This window comes from Topomyia yanbarensis, chromosome 3 (assembly GCF_030247195.1).
Source record: "Topomyia yanbarensis strain Yona2022 chromosome 3, ASM3024719v1, whole genome shotgun sequence".
NCBI lineage: Eukaryota > Metazoa > Arthropoda > Insecta > Diptera > Culicidae > Topomyia > Topomyia yanbarensis.
The window spans coordinates 425,301,906-425,318,210 of NC_080672.1; the positions used below are offsets into that span (position 1 = coordinate 425,301,906).

The 16,305-nt window shown below is 39.7% G+C and overlaps 1 protein-coding gene across 2 annotated transcripts in view; it reads right to left on the reverse strand.

Annotated features, from left to right (window-relative positions):
• Positions 1–16,305, reverse strand: part of LOC131691160 (acid sphingomyelinase-like phosphodiesterase 3b) — a 331,188-nt gene that overhangs the window by 161,383 nt on the left and 153,500 nt on the right. The window lies entirely within an intron of this gene.

Below are 16,305 nucleotides of genomic sequence, written 5' to 3' on the forward strand. Positions count from 1 at the left end.
GCTTCATGCATTGATAATCAGTTAATTTCCGGTCTCCGTCAACCCTGATGTGCTCGGGTTTTGTTGGATCAACTTTCAGCAATGCAGCAGACGGAAAAAGTTGCAATATGAGTGTAATCACTGGGAAAACTGCTTCTGGTACGATCTGAGCGTTCTGGTTGATGGAAATGGGCGGAGAAAGTAGGGGAGGGGGGAAGCGTTGTGTGTTATCCTCAACACGATGCTGATTATGCTCGGATCAGGAAGTTGCTCTGGGATATGTGGGAAAAGATCGTATTCGGGTGTGTTTAGCAGCGTGCAGATGTATGTGTGTTTGCTGGAAGATATGAAACTTTGAGATTATAATTCCATGTAGAGAAGAGGCTTTTTCAAGCTCAAGTGCCCTAGCGAGCTCGATGCGGCATGCGATGCTACACACAAGGATCTACTTTAACCGAGTACAATTTCTTCTTCGGCATCACCCCGGCACAAGTCAAGCTTTCGTACGCCACGCGGTGGTACAATAAGGCGGGAGCGCCAGGATGGAACAACTAAAGTGCACATAAAGTGGCTCACATCAACTCATGTAGCAGTAGAGCTTTGTCTTTCACCACACCGTACCGGAAGCAGACCGGGAATTTAACCCGGCAAAATTCGTCGAATACTTGAGGCCGAGTCTTTTCCTGTCTTCGGTAGAAGGGTTCACACACACACACGTCCGCATAACGTAAACATACCGCAAATGGCCAAGGGAGTAATCTTATGTGAAAATAAATATGTAATTACTTCTAACAATGTTTTATACATCATCTTTCCTCGGTGCGGTTAGGTCGGTGGTACAGATCAGTAATATTCGTTTCACTGATTTCTACACTGTTGTGAAACAACGTTATAATCCGTCTTTCTCATGGATTACTATTACGACTTGATGGTAACTGAGACTCATTTTCCTAATTTCTAACTTTCGAAAATCAATACAATTTAATGCATCAGAATTCCGGGGTAATATGATCCTTATAATCGAGCCGACTCCAGGAGTTCATTCAGTTAAAAAATACTTTATAAAAAAAATTGTAACCCCATCTGCAATGTTTTCATTTTTTCTGAAATAGTTTAACCATCTGGAAATGTTCCGCAAGACGATTTTTTTTTTCGTAAGATACAGTATTTTAATTGCTAGGTCAAAAAATAATTAGAAATGTCTGAACCTTCCATATTGTTTGACATCTCTTCAAGAATGAACATCTTTTACCCGTATGTAGAGCTAACTACATTTTTGGAACAATAAAAACGCCTTCAATGACGTTGTGAAATACATTTTTCGATGCTTACTATCACTATCATTTCGGAGTATAAATAATAGAGCAGAGTTACGAAACCAAATACAGAATATTTATAAGTCAAAGTGGAATCTGGATTGCATGTGATTAAAGAAATTATTAAAGACTAAAATAAAGAAGAGTGGTCCCAAGTGATTTCCTCGAGGGATATTAGTATGCATTGAATATAACTTTAACGAATGCGATTGGCGATGCGATGATGTTTAAGTCACAGATGTATAACCAAAAGGGGGGGGGGAGGCTAGAGGATAACCCCCCGAAATTTTTCAAAATTAATTTAAAGACAAAAACATGTTTTAGGTTAATGAGCATCAAATTTATATCACGTTTAGTTTGAACAAATTAATGACAAACTTTAGAAAAAGATTACTATTTAGAACCACCAAAGACAAAGGTCTCGACACTCAGCGTACTTTCCGCTTCTACCCGAGCCAGTGCGAACAAGAGAAGATGTTATCTTCATTTTTGCTGTACTGATCTGTCGAGTTGAGTGAGTCTCAGAAGCAATAGGTGGTGCTCCGGCCAAATGCGGAAGTTATTGACTTCCGGCCTTTTCGAATTAGACCCAGCATTCGTGATTTGAAACAGAGCATGAGCATGAGCAGGAGCATGAGCATGAGCATGAGCATGAGCATGAGCATGAGCATGAGCATGAGCATGAGCATGAGCATGAGCATGAGCATGAGCATGAGCATGAGCATGAGCATGAGCATGAGCATGAGCATGAGCATGAGCATGAGCATGAGCATGAGCATGAGCATGAGCATGAGCATGAGCATGAGCATGAGCATGAGCATGAGCATGAGCATGAGCATGAGCATGAGCATGAGCATGAGCATGAGCATGAGCATGAGCATGAGCATGAGCATGAGCATGAGCATGAGCATGAGCATGAGCATGAGCATGAGCATGAGCATGAGCATGAGCATGAGCATGAGCATGAGCATGAGCATGAGCATGAGCATGAGCATGAGCATGAGCATGAGCATGAGCATGAGCATGAGCATGAGCATGAGCATGAGCATGAGCATGAGCATGAGCATGAGCATGAGCATGAGCATGAGCATGAGCATGAGCATGAGCATGAGCATGAGCATGAGCATGAGCATGAGCATGAGCATGAGCATGAGCATGAGCATGAGCATGAGCATGAGCATGAGCATGAGCATGAGCATGAGCATGAGCATGAGCATGAGCAGGAGCATGAGCATGAGCATGATCATGAGCATGAGCATGAGCATGAGCATGAGCATGAGCATGAGCATGAGCATGAGCATGAGCATGAGCATGAGCATGAGCATTAGAGTGGGACATGGTTATATGAAAAAATAAAATTTTGCTCCGAGTAACTTTTTAGGTCCCATTTATCAGAACAACTCTGAAAATTTTTAGCTCGATCGGAGAAACTATATTTTTGCGCCCATTGTTTAAAGTTTACATGGGATTTCGCATGAGGAAATCGTCTTTTGCAAAATAATTCTTCCAAATATCGTCCGTTATCTCCAAAAAATAAATAGATGTCTGATTTTTATAGAAAATTTGTCAAGATAAAAGTCTAGAAGACCGCGAAACGATCTGATGCTTTTTTAAGCAAAAACCGATTGATGCCCTGAAGATTGATGAAAATTTCACTTTTCATGGCATCACTGCTGCTGACGGTCGAATTATATACAAAAATTTTAACTTTCTCTTATTATGTACAAAAGAAGCCTTAATTTATCCCTCAAAACTCTTGCGAAGTGGCCAACCAGATAAATGATATAGACACATTAAGAGCAGATTAAAACAAAATTGCTTATAATGGGACAGCCAACAGCAGTGGTGCTAGAAAAAATGAATATTTTATCAATAGTCAGAGCATCAATCGGTTTCTGCTTAATAACTTTTTTCTCAAGCGCCAGATCGTTTCGTAGTTTTCGCGACTTTGTTTCTTTGTTAAATTTCCTACAAAAGCCACATAACGATTTATTTTTAGGAAGTAATGGGCGACTCCTGGAAGAATTATTTTGTGAAAGTTAATTTTCCCATATAAAATCCCATGTAAACTTTAAACAGTGGGCGCAAAAATATAGTTTCAGGGATCGAGCTAAGAATTTGCACAGTTGTTGTAGGACCCAAATGGTACCTAAAACGATGTTCGGAGCAGGAATCTAATTATTGTCCCACCCTAATGAGCATGAGCATTAGCATTAGCATGAGCATGAGCATGATGACTGTACAATTAAAATTGCACAGAGAATCCAATCCCAGAGAATTCATTCTCAATGTGAACGTTTCGAGAGTTTTATACTGTGATATGTCAATAACGGTACCAGCAACAACTTTACAATCATCAGGGAAGCAAAGTAATATTAGTTCAACAAACGTTGTTATGTAGACCGTGCATATCTCTGCATCTCCACGCTTGTCACGGGAAGGAGTTTTTGTTAGTAGGATGTGGTAAAGAGTTACACAAACATGAATTCACCTTGATAAGTGATACGATCTATGAAACTCTCAGTAGTGCTATCATGTGTTTATTGCTCTGGGCAGCCGGTTGCCGAGAATTTATGATAGATTTATCGTTTGTTGAATTAATTTGGAATGCTCGGTTAGTTAAAAAAAGCTAAGTATTATTTCCTTTCTCAGCGAACGTTTGAATAATGGGTCGATTCTTATATTATCATCATTCGCGCGCAATATTATGCCAACTAAAGCGCATTTTAACAGGCGTAAAAAAGACACTACCGAAATACCTAAAACGACTAATTTTTCTAAGTTGAATATGCAACCGATTACATGCAGGTTTTTATACTAATTACAATAGCAAAATTGGAGACAGTCAAAACGAAAAGAAACTAATTTAATTTAAAACAACTGTGTGCCCATAAAAAGAAGCAAATGCAAGAAATAAAAAGGGACTCCTGATATTGTTCACTTTCACGTCAATGATCAAGCTATAATATTTTTATACTCATTAAGAAATATGTTTAACATGACACTTAATAATATAGTGTATGTACTACGGCAAAGTATATGGAAGTAATCAATACAACGAAGAGAATTAATATTACTGATTGATGATTTAATGGACCAAAATAATTTAATGAATATGAAAATAACACATTTGTTCTTCGTGCTGATATGACTACCGCAAATCGGTAACTATGATTCGATTTTTCTCGCGAATTGTCAATTCGCATATATGATTAAACAGTCATCATTCCACCCAGTCAAGACCATGTGTATTTCTTACGCATACTAAACGTCCAGTGGATAATTTTCCTAGTTGGTCCAATGAATACTAAACAAACGAAGGAATTATTTTGCTCAGTTTAAAGAAATTTCAGCTCGATTGGCATCAACCGGCGGATACGTGTCCCCTTACAATGCCGTCAAATCAAAGAACATTTAAAATTGCATGCGAAAAAATATGTGCAATTCTTAATATAGTAAAATCAAAACTGCTAAATTGTTTGCAATAAAATAAGATCGGAAAAAATTATCGAAAGTGTTTGAAAGAACTAATGATAGGGATTAAGAATACCCAGTGTTACAGGGATGTAACTTCCTTCGTTACCGCCCGCTCAGTCGCACGGAACTCTACCCTAACCCCAGGGTCGGCACAATCTTCGCCGTGTGGTTTCTCAAGGTGTAAAGGGGGAAAATCACTTTTAATCCGTCGTTTTATTTGGCACTCTAACCTCAAGTTCCTAACGTCCCCAAAGCCCTACTTTGATACACTGGTGGTTACTAGGGCATTTCAAAAAAATTTTTTTTTTTGAATTCTCAAGGGCCCCCCCTCTCATATTGTGACAAATGTCAAAGTAAGCTCAGATGCCAAATTTCACATCATTTGGACAATTTTAGACCCCCGCCCACCCCGCTTGAAATTTTTTGAAATCGGTGCTATGGGAAAATATGGAGGAAAAATACATTAAATGCAATAACTTTTGAAGTAGCAATCAGAAAATTAAAATTTATACCTCTTTTGGAAGGAAATAATCTTAGTATTTGAATGGAGATATATTTGTTTCTAGAAAAATACGGGAAAGTGGGGTACTGGGTCATTTTGGCCCCAAAATCCCCTATTTTTAATGATTTTTCTGCTCCGTGATGCAATTCATACATATTTTGTAGTTTTTCTAATGTGAAAAAATCTCAGAAATCGAACGGAACCCTTTTGACCTTAGTCCGAATACGAGAAGTTGGGGTTATAGGGCTTTTTGTCAGTCATATTAAATTTTATCATTTTCTCATGCATATATCTCTATTATTCTTCAATCAATTTTCATAAAATGTATCTTATTGAACGTGTAAAATTCTGAGGAATAAAACAGAAATAAAAACGTTAAAGGTAAAATTCAGAAACATTAAACTTTTTGATATTTACTCTACAAATCTCATTTTTTTCATTATTTGTCCTAATACCTCAACTTCCCCTATTTTTCCAGGAGTGAAACTATTCTCATGTGATCCCTAAGCATATTTTACACTAAAAGTAGTAAATTAAATAAGAATTTTGTTGTTAAATGGAGTTAATATGTGCGATTTTATGATAAAAATGTGAAATTGACACTATATGTCAGATAATTTGATGTTCCTGAATTTTACCGGTAACGAAGCTATTTTTGTTATAATCCTAAGGATTTTCCACGTTCAACAAGGTATAGTTTATGAAAATTGAGCGAAGAATAATAGAGATATATTCATGAGAAAATGATGAAGTTTAATATGAATGACAAAAGGCCATTTAACCCCAACTTCTCGTATTCGGACTAAGGTTGAAAGGGTTCCGTTCGATTTCTGAGATTTTTTCACATTAGAAAAACTACAAAATATGTATGAATTGCATCACGAAGCAGAAAAATCATTAAAAATAGGGAATTTTGGGGCCAAAATGACCCAGTACCCCACTTTCCCGTATTTTTCTAGAAACAAATATATCTCCATTCAAATACTAAGATTATTTCCTTCCAAAAGAGGTATAAATTTTAATTTTCTGATTGCTACTTCAAATGTTATTGCATTTAATGTATTTTTCCTCCATATTTTCCCATAGCACCGATTTCAAAAAATTTCAAGCGGGGTGGGCGGGGGTCTAAAATTGTCCAAATGATGTGAAATTTGGCATCTGAGCTTACTTTGACATTTGTCACAATATGAGAGGGGGGGGGGCCTCTGAGAATTCAAAAAAATTTTTTTTGCGATGCCCTAGTGGTTACTTACAGGTATCGTGTGGGTGTGAAGTGTGTGGGCCCGTTGCGCACCTGCCGCTGCCGTCGTCCTCACTGGTTTCTGGTTCCGATGACCTCAATTCGGACCAAGGCGATGCTTTTCCGGAGCCTTGATGGCCTTCTGGGTGGAAATAGGCTGGTTCGGGAACTCGAGCGCTTCTCACTCGATCGTGCCGTATGTTGAAACGATGAAGCACGCGGATCGGTTGCTTTACCTCCGGAAAACCGCAATCCGAAATGCGACCCGTGGTTTATAGTGCTACGGTCGTTACGATGAAAGCTGCTTAAAGATGAAGGCTTCCACAATTTTACGGTTGATAATTTTAAACTTTTATAAGATTCCAACTTTTTTCGTACTAATTGCGTCGATCCGGTTTACCAAAAGTCGTGTGGATGGTTTGCTGTGGTCGATAATGACTGGGCAGTGCGTAAGCCTCTTGTACCGGAAGGCATAAAATAGACCCCACTTGCGGTCCTTAGCTTCCTGCACAGTAACTCCTAGCCCTGGCCTCCTCGTGGCGTCGACTGGGATACGAGTAACCTTAGTGAAGATCGGGTAACCAATTCCGGTGAGAATTTTGGTCGTATGCTGGCAGGGAAGGGGGGGTTACTCTTCTTCGGAAGGTGTAAACCTGTCCTGGTGCCCAGGTGGGACCTTAAGCAGTCCTGGCACGATGGCCCACCGGCAAGACAGGTGGTTGGCGTAGGCCCTATAAGCCGCCCCTTAAAAACCCACATAACGAACAATACAGAAGAGAATACGACCCAGAACAATCGGCAATGACCCAGGCAACGAATAAAGGATCACGATTGGAAACTCGGAACATGGAACTGCAGATCGCTCGGCTTCGCAGGATGTGACAGGATAATCTACGACGAGCTACACCCCCGCAACTTCGATATCGTGGCGCTGCAGGAACTTTGCTGGACGGGAGAGAAGGTGTGGAAAAGCGGGCATCGAGCGGCTACCTTCTACCAGAGCTGTGGTACAACCAACGAGCTGGGAACCGGCTTCATAGTGCTGGGCAAGATGCGCCAACGTGTGATCGGGTGGCAGCCGATCAACGCAAGGATGTGCAAGTTGAGGATCAAAGGCCGTTTCTTCAACTACAGCATCATCAACGTGCACTGCCCACACGAAGGGAGACCCGACGACGAGAAAGAAGCGTTCTACATGCAGCTGGAGCAGACATACGACGGTTGCCCTCTGCGAGACATGAAAATTGTCATCGGCGACATGAACGCACAGGTAGGAAGGGAGGCAATGTACAGACCGGTGATCGGGCCTAACAGCCTGCATCCCGTATCAAATGACAACGGCCAACGATGTGTGAACTTCGCAGCCTCCCGTGGAATGGTAATCCGAAGCGCCTTCTTCCCTTGCAAAGATATCCACAAAGTCACCTGGAGATCACCGGACCAAGTAACAAAAAATCAAATTGACCACGTTCTAATCGACAGTAGATTCTTCTCGGACAACACAAACGTCCGCACTTATCGCAGTGCGAATATAGATTAGGACCACCACCTGGTTGCGGTATGCTTACGCTCAAAACTTTCGACAGTGCATAGCTCTCGTCGAAGCCGAACGCCGCGGCTAAACATCGAGCGGCTACAAGATGGCAGAGTGGCTCAAGAATACGCGCAGCAGCTGGAAGTGGCACTACCAACGGAAGAGCAGCTAGGCGCAGTTGCCCTTGAAGATGGCTGGAGAGATATCCGATCCGCCATAGATAGCACCGCAGCCACTGCACTAGGTACGGTTGGCCCGGACCGAAGAAGCGACTGGTACGACGGCGAATGCGAGCAGTTAGTCGAAGAGAAGAATGCAGCATGGGCGAGAATGCTGCAACACCGCACGAGGGCGAACGAGGCGCGATATAAACAGGCACGGAACAGGCAGAACTCGGTTTTCCGGACCAAAAAGCGCCAGCAGGAAGACCGAGATCGCGAAGCGATGGAGCAGCTGTACCGCGCTAAAGACACACGGAAATTCTACGAGAAGTTGAACCGCTCGCGCAGGGGCCACGTACCACAGGCCGACATGTGCAGAGATACAAACGGGAATCTTCTTACGGACCAGTGTGAGGTGATCCAGAGGTGGCGGCAGCACTACGAAGAACACCTGAACGGCGATGCAGCAGACGACGAGGATGGCACGGTAACGCACCTGGGAGCACGCGCGGAAGACATTCCACTACCGGCTCCGGATCTCCAAGAAATCCAGGAGGAGATTAGCCGGCTCAAAAATAATAAAGCCGCTGGGGTTGACCAAATACCAAGCGAGCTACTAAAACACGGTGGCGAGCCACTGGCTAAAGCGCTGCACTGGGTGATTACCAAGATTTGGGAAGAGGAGATTTTACCGGAGGAGTGGATGGAAGGTGTCGTGTGTCCTATCTACAAAAAGGGCGACAAGCTGGATTGCTGTAATTACCGAGCAATCACCCTGCTGAACGCCGCCTACAAGGTACTCTCCCAAATACTATGCCGTCGACTATCACCAATTGCAAGAGAGTTCGTGGGGCAGTACCAGGCGGGTTTCATGAGCGAACGATCTACCACGGACCAGGTGTTCGCTCTTCGACAAGTACTGCAGAAATGCCGCGAGTACAATGTGCCCACACATCATTTGTTCATCGACTTCAAAGCCGCATACGACACTATCGATCGAGATCAGCTATGGCAGATTATGCACGAGTACGGATTCCCGGACAAACTGACGCGATTAGTGAAGGCGACGATGGATCGGGTGATGTGCGTAGTACGTGTCTCAGGGACGCTCTCGAGTCCCTTCGAATCACGCAGAGGGTTACGGCAAGGTGATGGTCTCTCGTGTCTGTTATTCAACATCGCGCTGGAAGGTGTAATAAGAAGAGCAGGGATCGACACGAGTGGTACGATTTTCACAAAGTCCGTTCAGCTACTTGGCTTCGCCGATAACGTTGATATTATTGCACGAAACTTTGAGAAGATGGAGGAAGCCTACATCAGACTGAAAAGAGAAGCCAAGCGCGTCGGACTTGCCATCAACACGTCGAAGTCAAAGTACATGGTAGGAAGAGGTTCACGAGAAGAGAATGAGAACCGCCCGCTTCGAGTTTGCATCGGTGGCGACGAAATCGAGGTGGTTGAAGAGTTCGTGTACTTGGGCTCACTGGTGACCGCCGACAATGATACCAGCAGAGAGATTCGTAGACGCATCGTGGCAGGAAATCGTGCTTACTTTGGCCTCCGCAAGACACTTCGGTCGAACAGAGTTCGCCGTCGTACGAAGTTGACCATCTACAAGACGCTGATTAGACCGGTAGTTCTCTACGGGCACGAGACCTGGACCATGCTCGTGGAGGACCAACGCGCACTTGGTGTCTTCGAACGGAAAGTGCTGCGTACCATCTACGGTGGAGTGCAGATGGAAGACGGCACATGGAGACGGCGAATGAACCATGAGCTGTTGGGGGAGCCGCCCATCTGTCATACCGCGAAAATCGGACGACTACGGTGGGCCGGGCACGTAGCCAGAATGTCGGACAATAGCCCGGTGAAAACGGTTCTCAATTGCAATCCGACCGGTACAAGAAGACGTGGCGCGCAGCGAGCACGATGGATCGACCAGGTGGAAGACGATTTGCGGACCCTTCGCAGACTGCGTGGCTGGCGACGCGCGGCCATGGACCGAGTGGAATGGAGGAATCTTTTGTATACGACACAGGCCACTTCGGCCTTAATCTGTTAATAAATAAATAAAATGGTTTGCTGTTCCAAGTCCAAGTGACGATCGATTCGGTTGCCGAGTTTCCCGGAACCTTGCCTCCGATTTCCCATTGATCAGCCGTGGTTACCGAATCACCTTCAGTTCTCTGGAGTATGGGTGTTGGTGGGTGTTTGTGGCGTGTAGTGTTGCATGAGCTGAATATAAATCCTAGTTTGTGTAGAGTTTTTCAATTTGATCGTTGTGCCGTCTAGCTAGCTAAAGCAATTTTAATATTTGAATTTTATGCATGTTAATTTTTAATTTATTTTATTATTATTAATTTTATATTTGACTTTTAAATCTAATAGTTCGTTTTAAAATTTATTTTAATCCTATCTAGCTAAATAATATTAAGTGATTTTACCCCATATATATTTAAATTAATCCGTAGGGTCATGATAAAGTACAGTAGGGGAGAGAGGGTAACAGTGGATCAGCAGGAACTATGAAACATTCTCAATAAAATCATAATGCATGATCAGAATCATCTCATTCTCTAATATTTCACGATTTCTAATTCTTTACACGTGTTGCTATATTTTGGAAGAGATCTGATAACTGTATCTCTTTTAATGGATATTTGTTTGTTTTGTGATAGCCAGAGTAAATTTGCAATGGAAAACATTATTCCATCTTTATGAGTTACCATTCATTGAATAAAGGTTTAGTCTATTGCTATTTATAGCAAATTTTATGCTCAACATATGCCGCGAACAAAGTTTTTTGGTAACTTCTCATGGTTCTGTGTAATTTCACAATTTTCATGAATAGACCCATTGGGTAACTGTGGAACGAAGGCGTATGGGGAACAGTGATTATTTTTTGTTTTTGTGGTCTGTCTCAAAATGTGAATGGGTTCCGATTTTCAACAGTAAATACTACTCATATAGTGCAAAATTAGTAAATTTGGGCAAGTTTTGTAGAAATTGTTTCTTATTTCAGGATTGCAGCTGATATGCATATATGGTGGTTCAATGTTACGCGATGTTATAGTGGATTCTTTCGTAAACAAACGATTTTCGCCTCTTAAATTCAAAGTGCTAGGATCATTCTTCGTCAAAACAAAAGAATAAAATTTGTAAGTATAATATTTCACTATAGACGACATCGTGTTTCATAGTTCCTACCCATGGGGCACACTGATACATTTTACCACCGACTGTTTATTATACAAAAAATGTTATTTCCTGTGAATTTTACCAGCTGGAAAAAATATATGTATTAGTTAACAGCAGAGTGGCATTATGTATTACTTTTGGTTACACAAATAACAAGTATTATCATCAAAATTGAATTGTAGAAAAAATGTGTTTCATTGTTACCCTCTCTCCCCTAAACCTGCGAAAAGTGAACGAAAGGTCACAGGGATCAAATATATCTGTTGCAAGAGGTGAACAAAATTTAATTTTTTTGTATGCATTGTGATTTTTTTTCGAAAAACATGTTTTTCCAGGCAAAAGTACTTAGCAAGTAATCGTATTTGAAAATATTCATAAATAATTAGTTCGACGATCTCATACAACCGTTAAAAATTTGTAGAAAGATCTTCGAGATGGATTTAAACACATATTTTCTAAAATATTATATAACTTTTCCAAACCAAATGTAATGCATCAGATTTGTTTTTTAAACATTATGGACGATGAGAAAATCAATGATCGGCTACATGATCTGACACCACTTATATACACGGTGGCTATTAAAAGGTACATGTCACATTAGGAAGAAATGGAATCCATTACGGAGGACACATCTAGGAGCTACTTCCCGGTATTTCAAATGGTGGTTTTGTTGTGAGAATCTGATTAGGGCGAACCATTCAAAAAATGAGATAATGATAACACTGGGTAAAGAATTTCTTCAGCTACATTCGACTTTTGCCAGATTTGAAATATGTAACCATAAACAAGAATTATAGCAAAAAATATTTTCCAAATATAACGTTAAACATGCTGCGATTCAAACTTTAAACCCGTTTTTCTCGAAATCAATATTTTGTCATTTGGTCCGGTCTGACTTAACACCGACCATTTATCGTCCTACCATTTTATTCAATGCGTTGCCCAATCCTCGAATATATTTACTGGCTGTCTTTGGAGGAATTGTTTGTATGAATATACCCCAAAATCTGACAAAAAGTTAAAATTAGACATGGCTTACCATGATCGAACTAAAAAAATTAACTGTTTATACTGACTAGGTAGAAAGTTGGTGTCTTTGACAAAATTTTAGAAATGCTCGTAGTAAAGAACTCTGCTGAAGAACTTAAACTTGTAAGACTAAAGGTCAATCAATTTATAAAGTGTTTTCTATGGTAACTCCCTTACATTTAGGTTTCCTAATATAACTTTTTCGTTGTGACTTTTTGTGCAAACTGTGTTCTAGACAAATATTGGGGCTCTAAAACCACATAATATTGTTGAAGACAATATGTAAACATACTTACTCGTTTCAAAGTTATTGAAGGTTTTTACATTTTTTACGCCAACTTCAACTTCAGATAAGAAAGAAAGGGACCAACCGAAATGCACTATCAGGATCTTTTTTAAAAGTCTAGACTATGCATAATAATGGTAAGAAGGTTTGATCCATGGCCCTCTAGTACCCTATACATAGTGTAAGTGTACAAAAATGAGAAGAATTTTTTTTCTCAATTTTTTGATATTCTTGGCTTGATATTCAACTACAAGTATTATTTTCACTTATACGTCATTATTTCCGATTTTATAAACGTAGGAGCAAAAATGTGGATATTTTAATATCATTGGGGATCCCAATCTGTTATACACTCAAATATACATGTTTTAATGAATTTAATGCGTGCAAAAGAATGTTGTACCATTATTTAGTAAATTTTACGAAATAATTAGAAAAAAATTGTTGGTTTTTAAGTGGCAAAATCCAAAATCATCGAAAAGTGAGCTTATGTGAAAATATTGAATCACTTTTGATGAGTATTTTTACATACAGCCTTCAACAATATTATTCGGTTTTAAAGCAACCATATTTGTCTGGAATATCGTTAATATTTTTTTTTATATTTATATAACAAATTTCAAGGAGGTTGTCAAAGAAAACCGCTTTATAAATCGCTAAACTTTAGTCCTACAAGATTAGGTTTTCCAACATTTTTTTTTACTATGAGCATTTCTAAAACTTTGTCGAAGACACCAACTTTCCACCTAATCAGTAAAAAAAAGTTAATTTTTTTCTTCTATCATAGTAAGCCATACCTAATTGTAATTTCTATCAGATTGTGGAGCATATTCATACGAACAATTCCTCCAAAGACACCTTGTGAATATATTAGATGGTTTGGCCTGCAGTGAATTACGTTCACGTTTTTGGCGTTTGCGATCATTGTACAACGGCGCTCATTACTAGACTGGTTCAATTTTTGACTATTAGCTCCACCAGGCTCTACTGATTCCTTTTATGGCCCTTAGTAATTGTGCAAATTTTGGTATTATTCGGTAGCGTCTACGGACCCTCCAAAAATTTCAAAGTATATATGGAAATTAGTATGGAGAATCGGTTAACATTGAAAATAATTATGCTATATTTCACCCTAAGGAGGAAAATTTGGTAAAAACCAAAATTTCTCACCAGGGTGAAACCAGTCTTTGTACAGAAGGGCATAAATCCTTATTTCATACTATGTTGCGTTTCGGCTTCGCCTCATCAGAAACCGACACTAACACATTGTCGGAATAGATTAGCGCCGGCTTGACTCGAAGATTTACATTTACTCAGTCAACTCTGTTCACGTACCCACAGCAAATTCTTGCTTGCCAATTCTATAATAATATCTTGCGCAGAAGTGTTTGAGGAAAATCCGTTCACTATAGTGTGCTATAACTATTTTGCGTCCAAGAATTAAATAAAAACAAATAATTGTGTAGCAATGATCCAAAATGCATTCACTTTGGTTACCTTTTACTTTTCTAATGACCCTAAGACGCCGAAAAACGAGTCACAAAAGGCAATATGTGATCTCCCATTTACGGACAATATTTTTTTTCAAAATTTCCATACTTGTGTATTTTCTGAAATGAAAAATGTTTTTGGTTATTCCTGGTTCACATACGTTTTCTGAGACCATGCCCTAATCTTGTTGCGACTTCCATGTCCTGCAACCGAATTGTTTGGGCGGTCTCTCTCTAAAACAGAATCAGAAGTATTTTCTAAATAAAAAGTCACAATAATTTTAAAGCTTTTATTTTTGCTTTTATTTTTGCTTTTATTTTTGCTGATTATTGCTCTGGTGGCTAACCGGAGGCTCAAATGATCGTAAGTGAGAACCCAGATGAGCTGCCGTGTTAGTGAGGTAAACTCGATAATTTTTGGGTTTGACTGTCAAATCTAAATTTTTTTCTCATTTAGAAACACACTGTTCGGAAATGAATGACGTTCGGCCAAACATGTGCCACGCTCTAAATATTACGAATAACTTTTTCTTCGAGTCTCTGAGGCATTAATGCTTTTGTTGGATTTTAACAAAAATATTTGGGTTGTCATAGCATAGTTGTGCCTTTTACGTGAATTGCCTTTTACGCAGCTCATCTGGGTTCGATTCACAACCCTGTACATCAAATTAGAATTGTTTCTAGTCGAAAAAGGGGCAAATGACACCAATATTAAAACCTCTCGGGTCGAAATTGGTATCGCTTCAAATCAATCACCCTATACAACCAAAACCAGCGCATAACCATCACACACTAAACCACAAACGACTGCAAAACTAATATCTGCGGATCAGTCAGTAACAAATACTCGCTCAACAAACGCACCCAGTATCTCCAAACCAACAGCCAGCACCACTAATAAAGATGTGAACTCCGAAGAAGATGTATATGTACGATCACGCGAGAGAAGGCAGACAGACTACTTTAAGGCGTTCTGTAGAGCGATCTGTTGCAAACTTAATCGTCCGACTTCGAGCTTCGTATAGTAGCTAATCCAGTTTTTCGTTCTATGTTTATAACTAATTCGCTCTAGAATATTCATCCGTCTTTCAGTTTCATTATTTTATTTCTCTTAGTTGTAAGCCCCCGCAAATGTGCTGGAAAGGGCCCGCCTATGGTGCTTCCTAAAGATTCACTGTCACTTGCCCAATTTTCAGTAACATGCAATGAAAATTTAAGAAAATGTTGTTCAAATATTTCATCTTTTGTATGGAAATTGACTGAAAAGACCAGCCCTCTTTGTGTCGCACAAAAAAAAATCTTTTGAGGCATTTCATTTAAACGGGTTTAAAAAAAATGGAAAACCCCTCATTTCATATTAGTATTGTTGAAGAATATTGCATCTGATCCGATTTTTAGTTATTAAACTGGCGTCTAAGCATGTGAAGCAATGCATCAAAGTTTTACTCGCGCATCGTGCAACCACGAACCACTCATAAACCGGTTGAAAAAAATCATTAAACACAGAAAAAAATATTTTGTAATTTTAAGTTTATTTTCATGCACATATTTGGAGCATGAATATAAATGTAAAATTAAGTTCCACCAAAAATCTACACGACTTGTCGTGCTTTCTTCAACGAATTTTATTATAATTCCACACGTGGATTGAAAATTACAGTTTCTTCAAACGGAAGACCAATGCACGTCAATGTATTTTTTACACGCTTAATGCTGTAAAATGAATGACATGTAATACTACACGAATGAAAGTGTAAAATTGTATGCTTTTTGATGCTCCATTTGAGTGCATTTATTTTAACGTAATTTTCAATCAAAGTTTTGATTCAATCTTTGTATGTTTACATTCGTATTGATTTACATGTCGTTTAAATTTCATTATTTTTGTGTGTGAAGGTGGTAAGCGGAAACTTTTCCAGGCATATGAAACCGTAGAAGTTCGTTAAGCAATATATGGTTTGGCAGGCAATCCGTGCAAGTGACTTGAAAAGTGACAATTTAATTTCAATCTGAATTTCCGACCACAAAAATCAGAATACGTCGTCAATTCGTAAGAGTATCTTTTATTAAAGCTTAGATTTGATATGTGA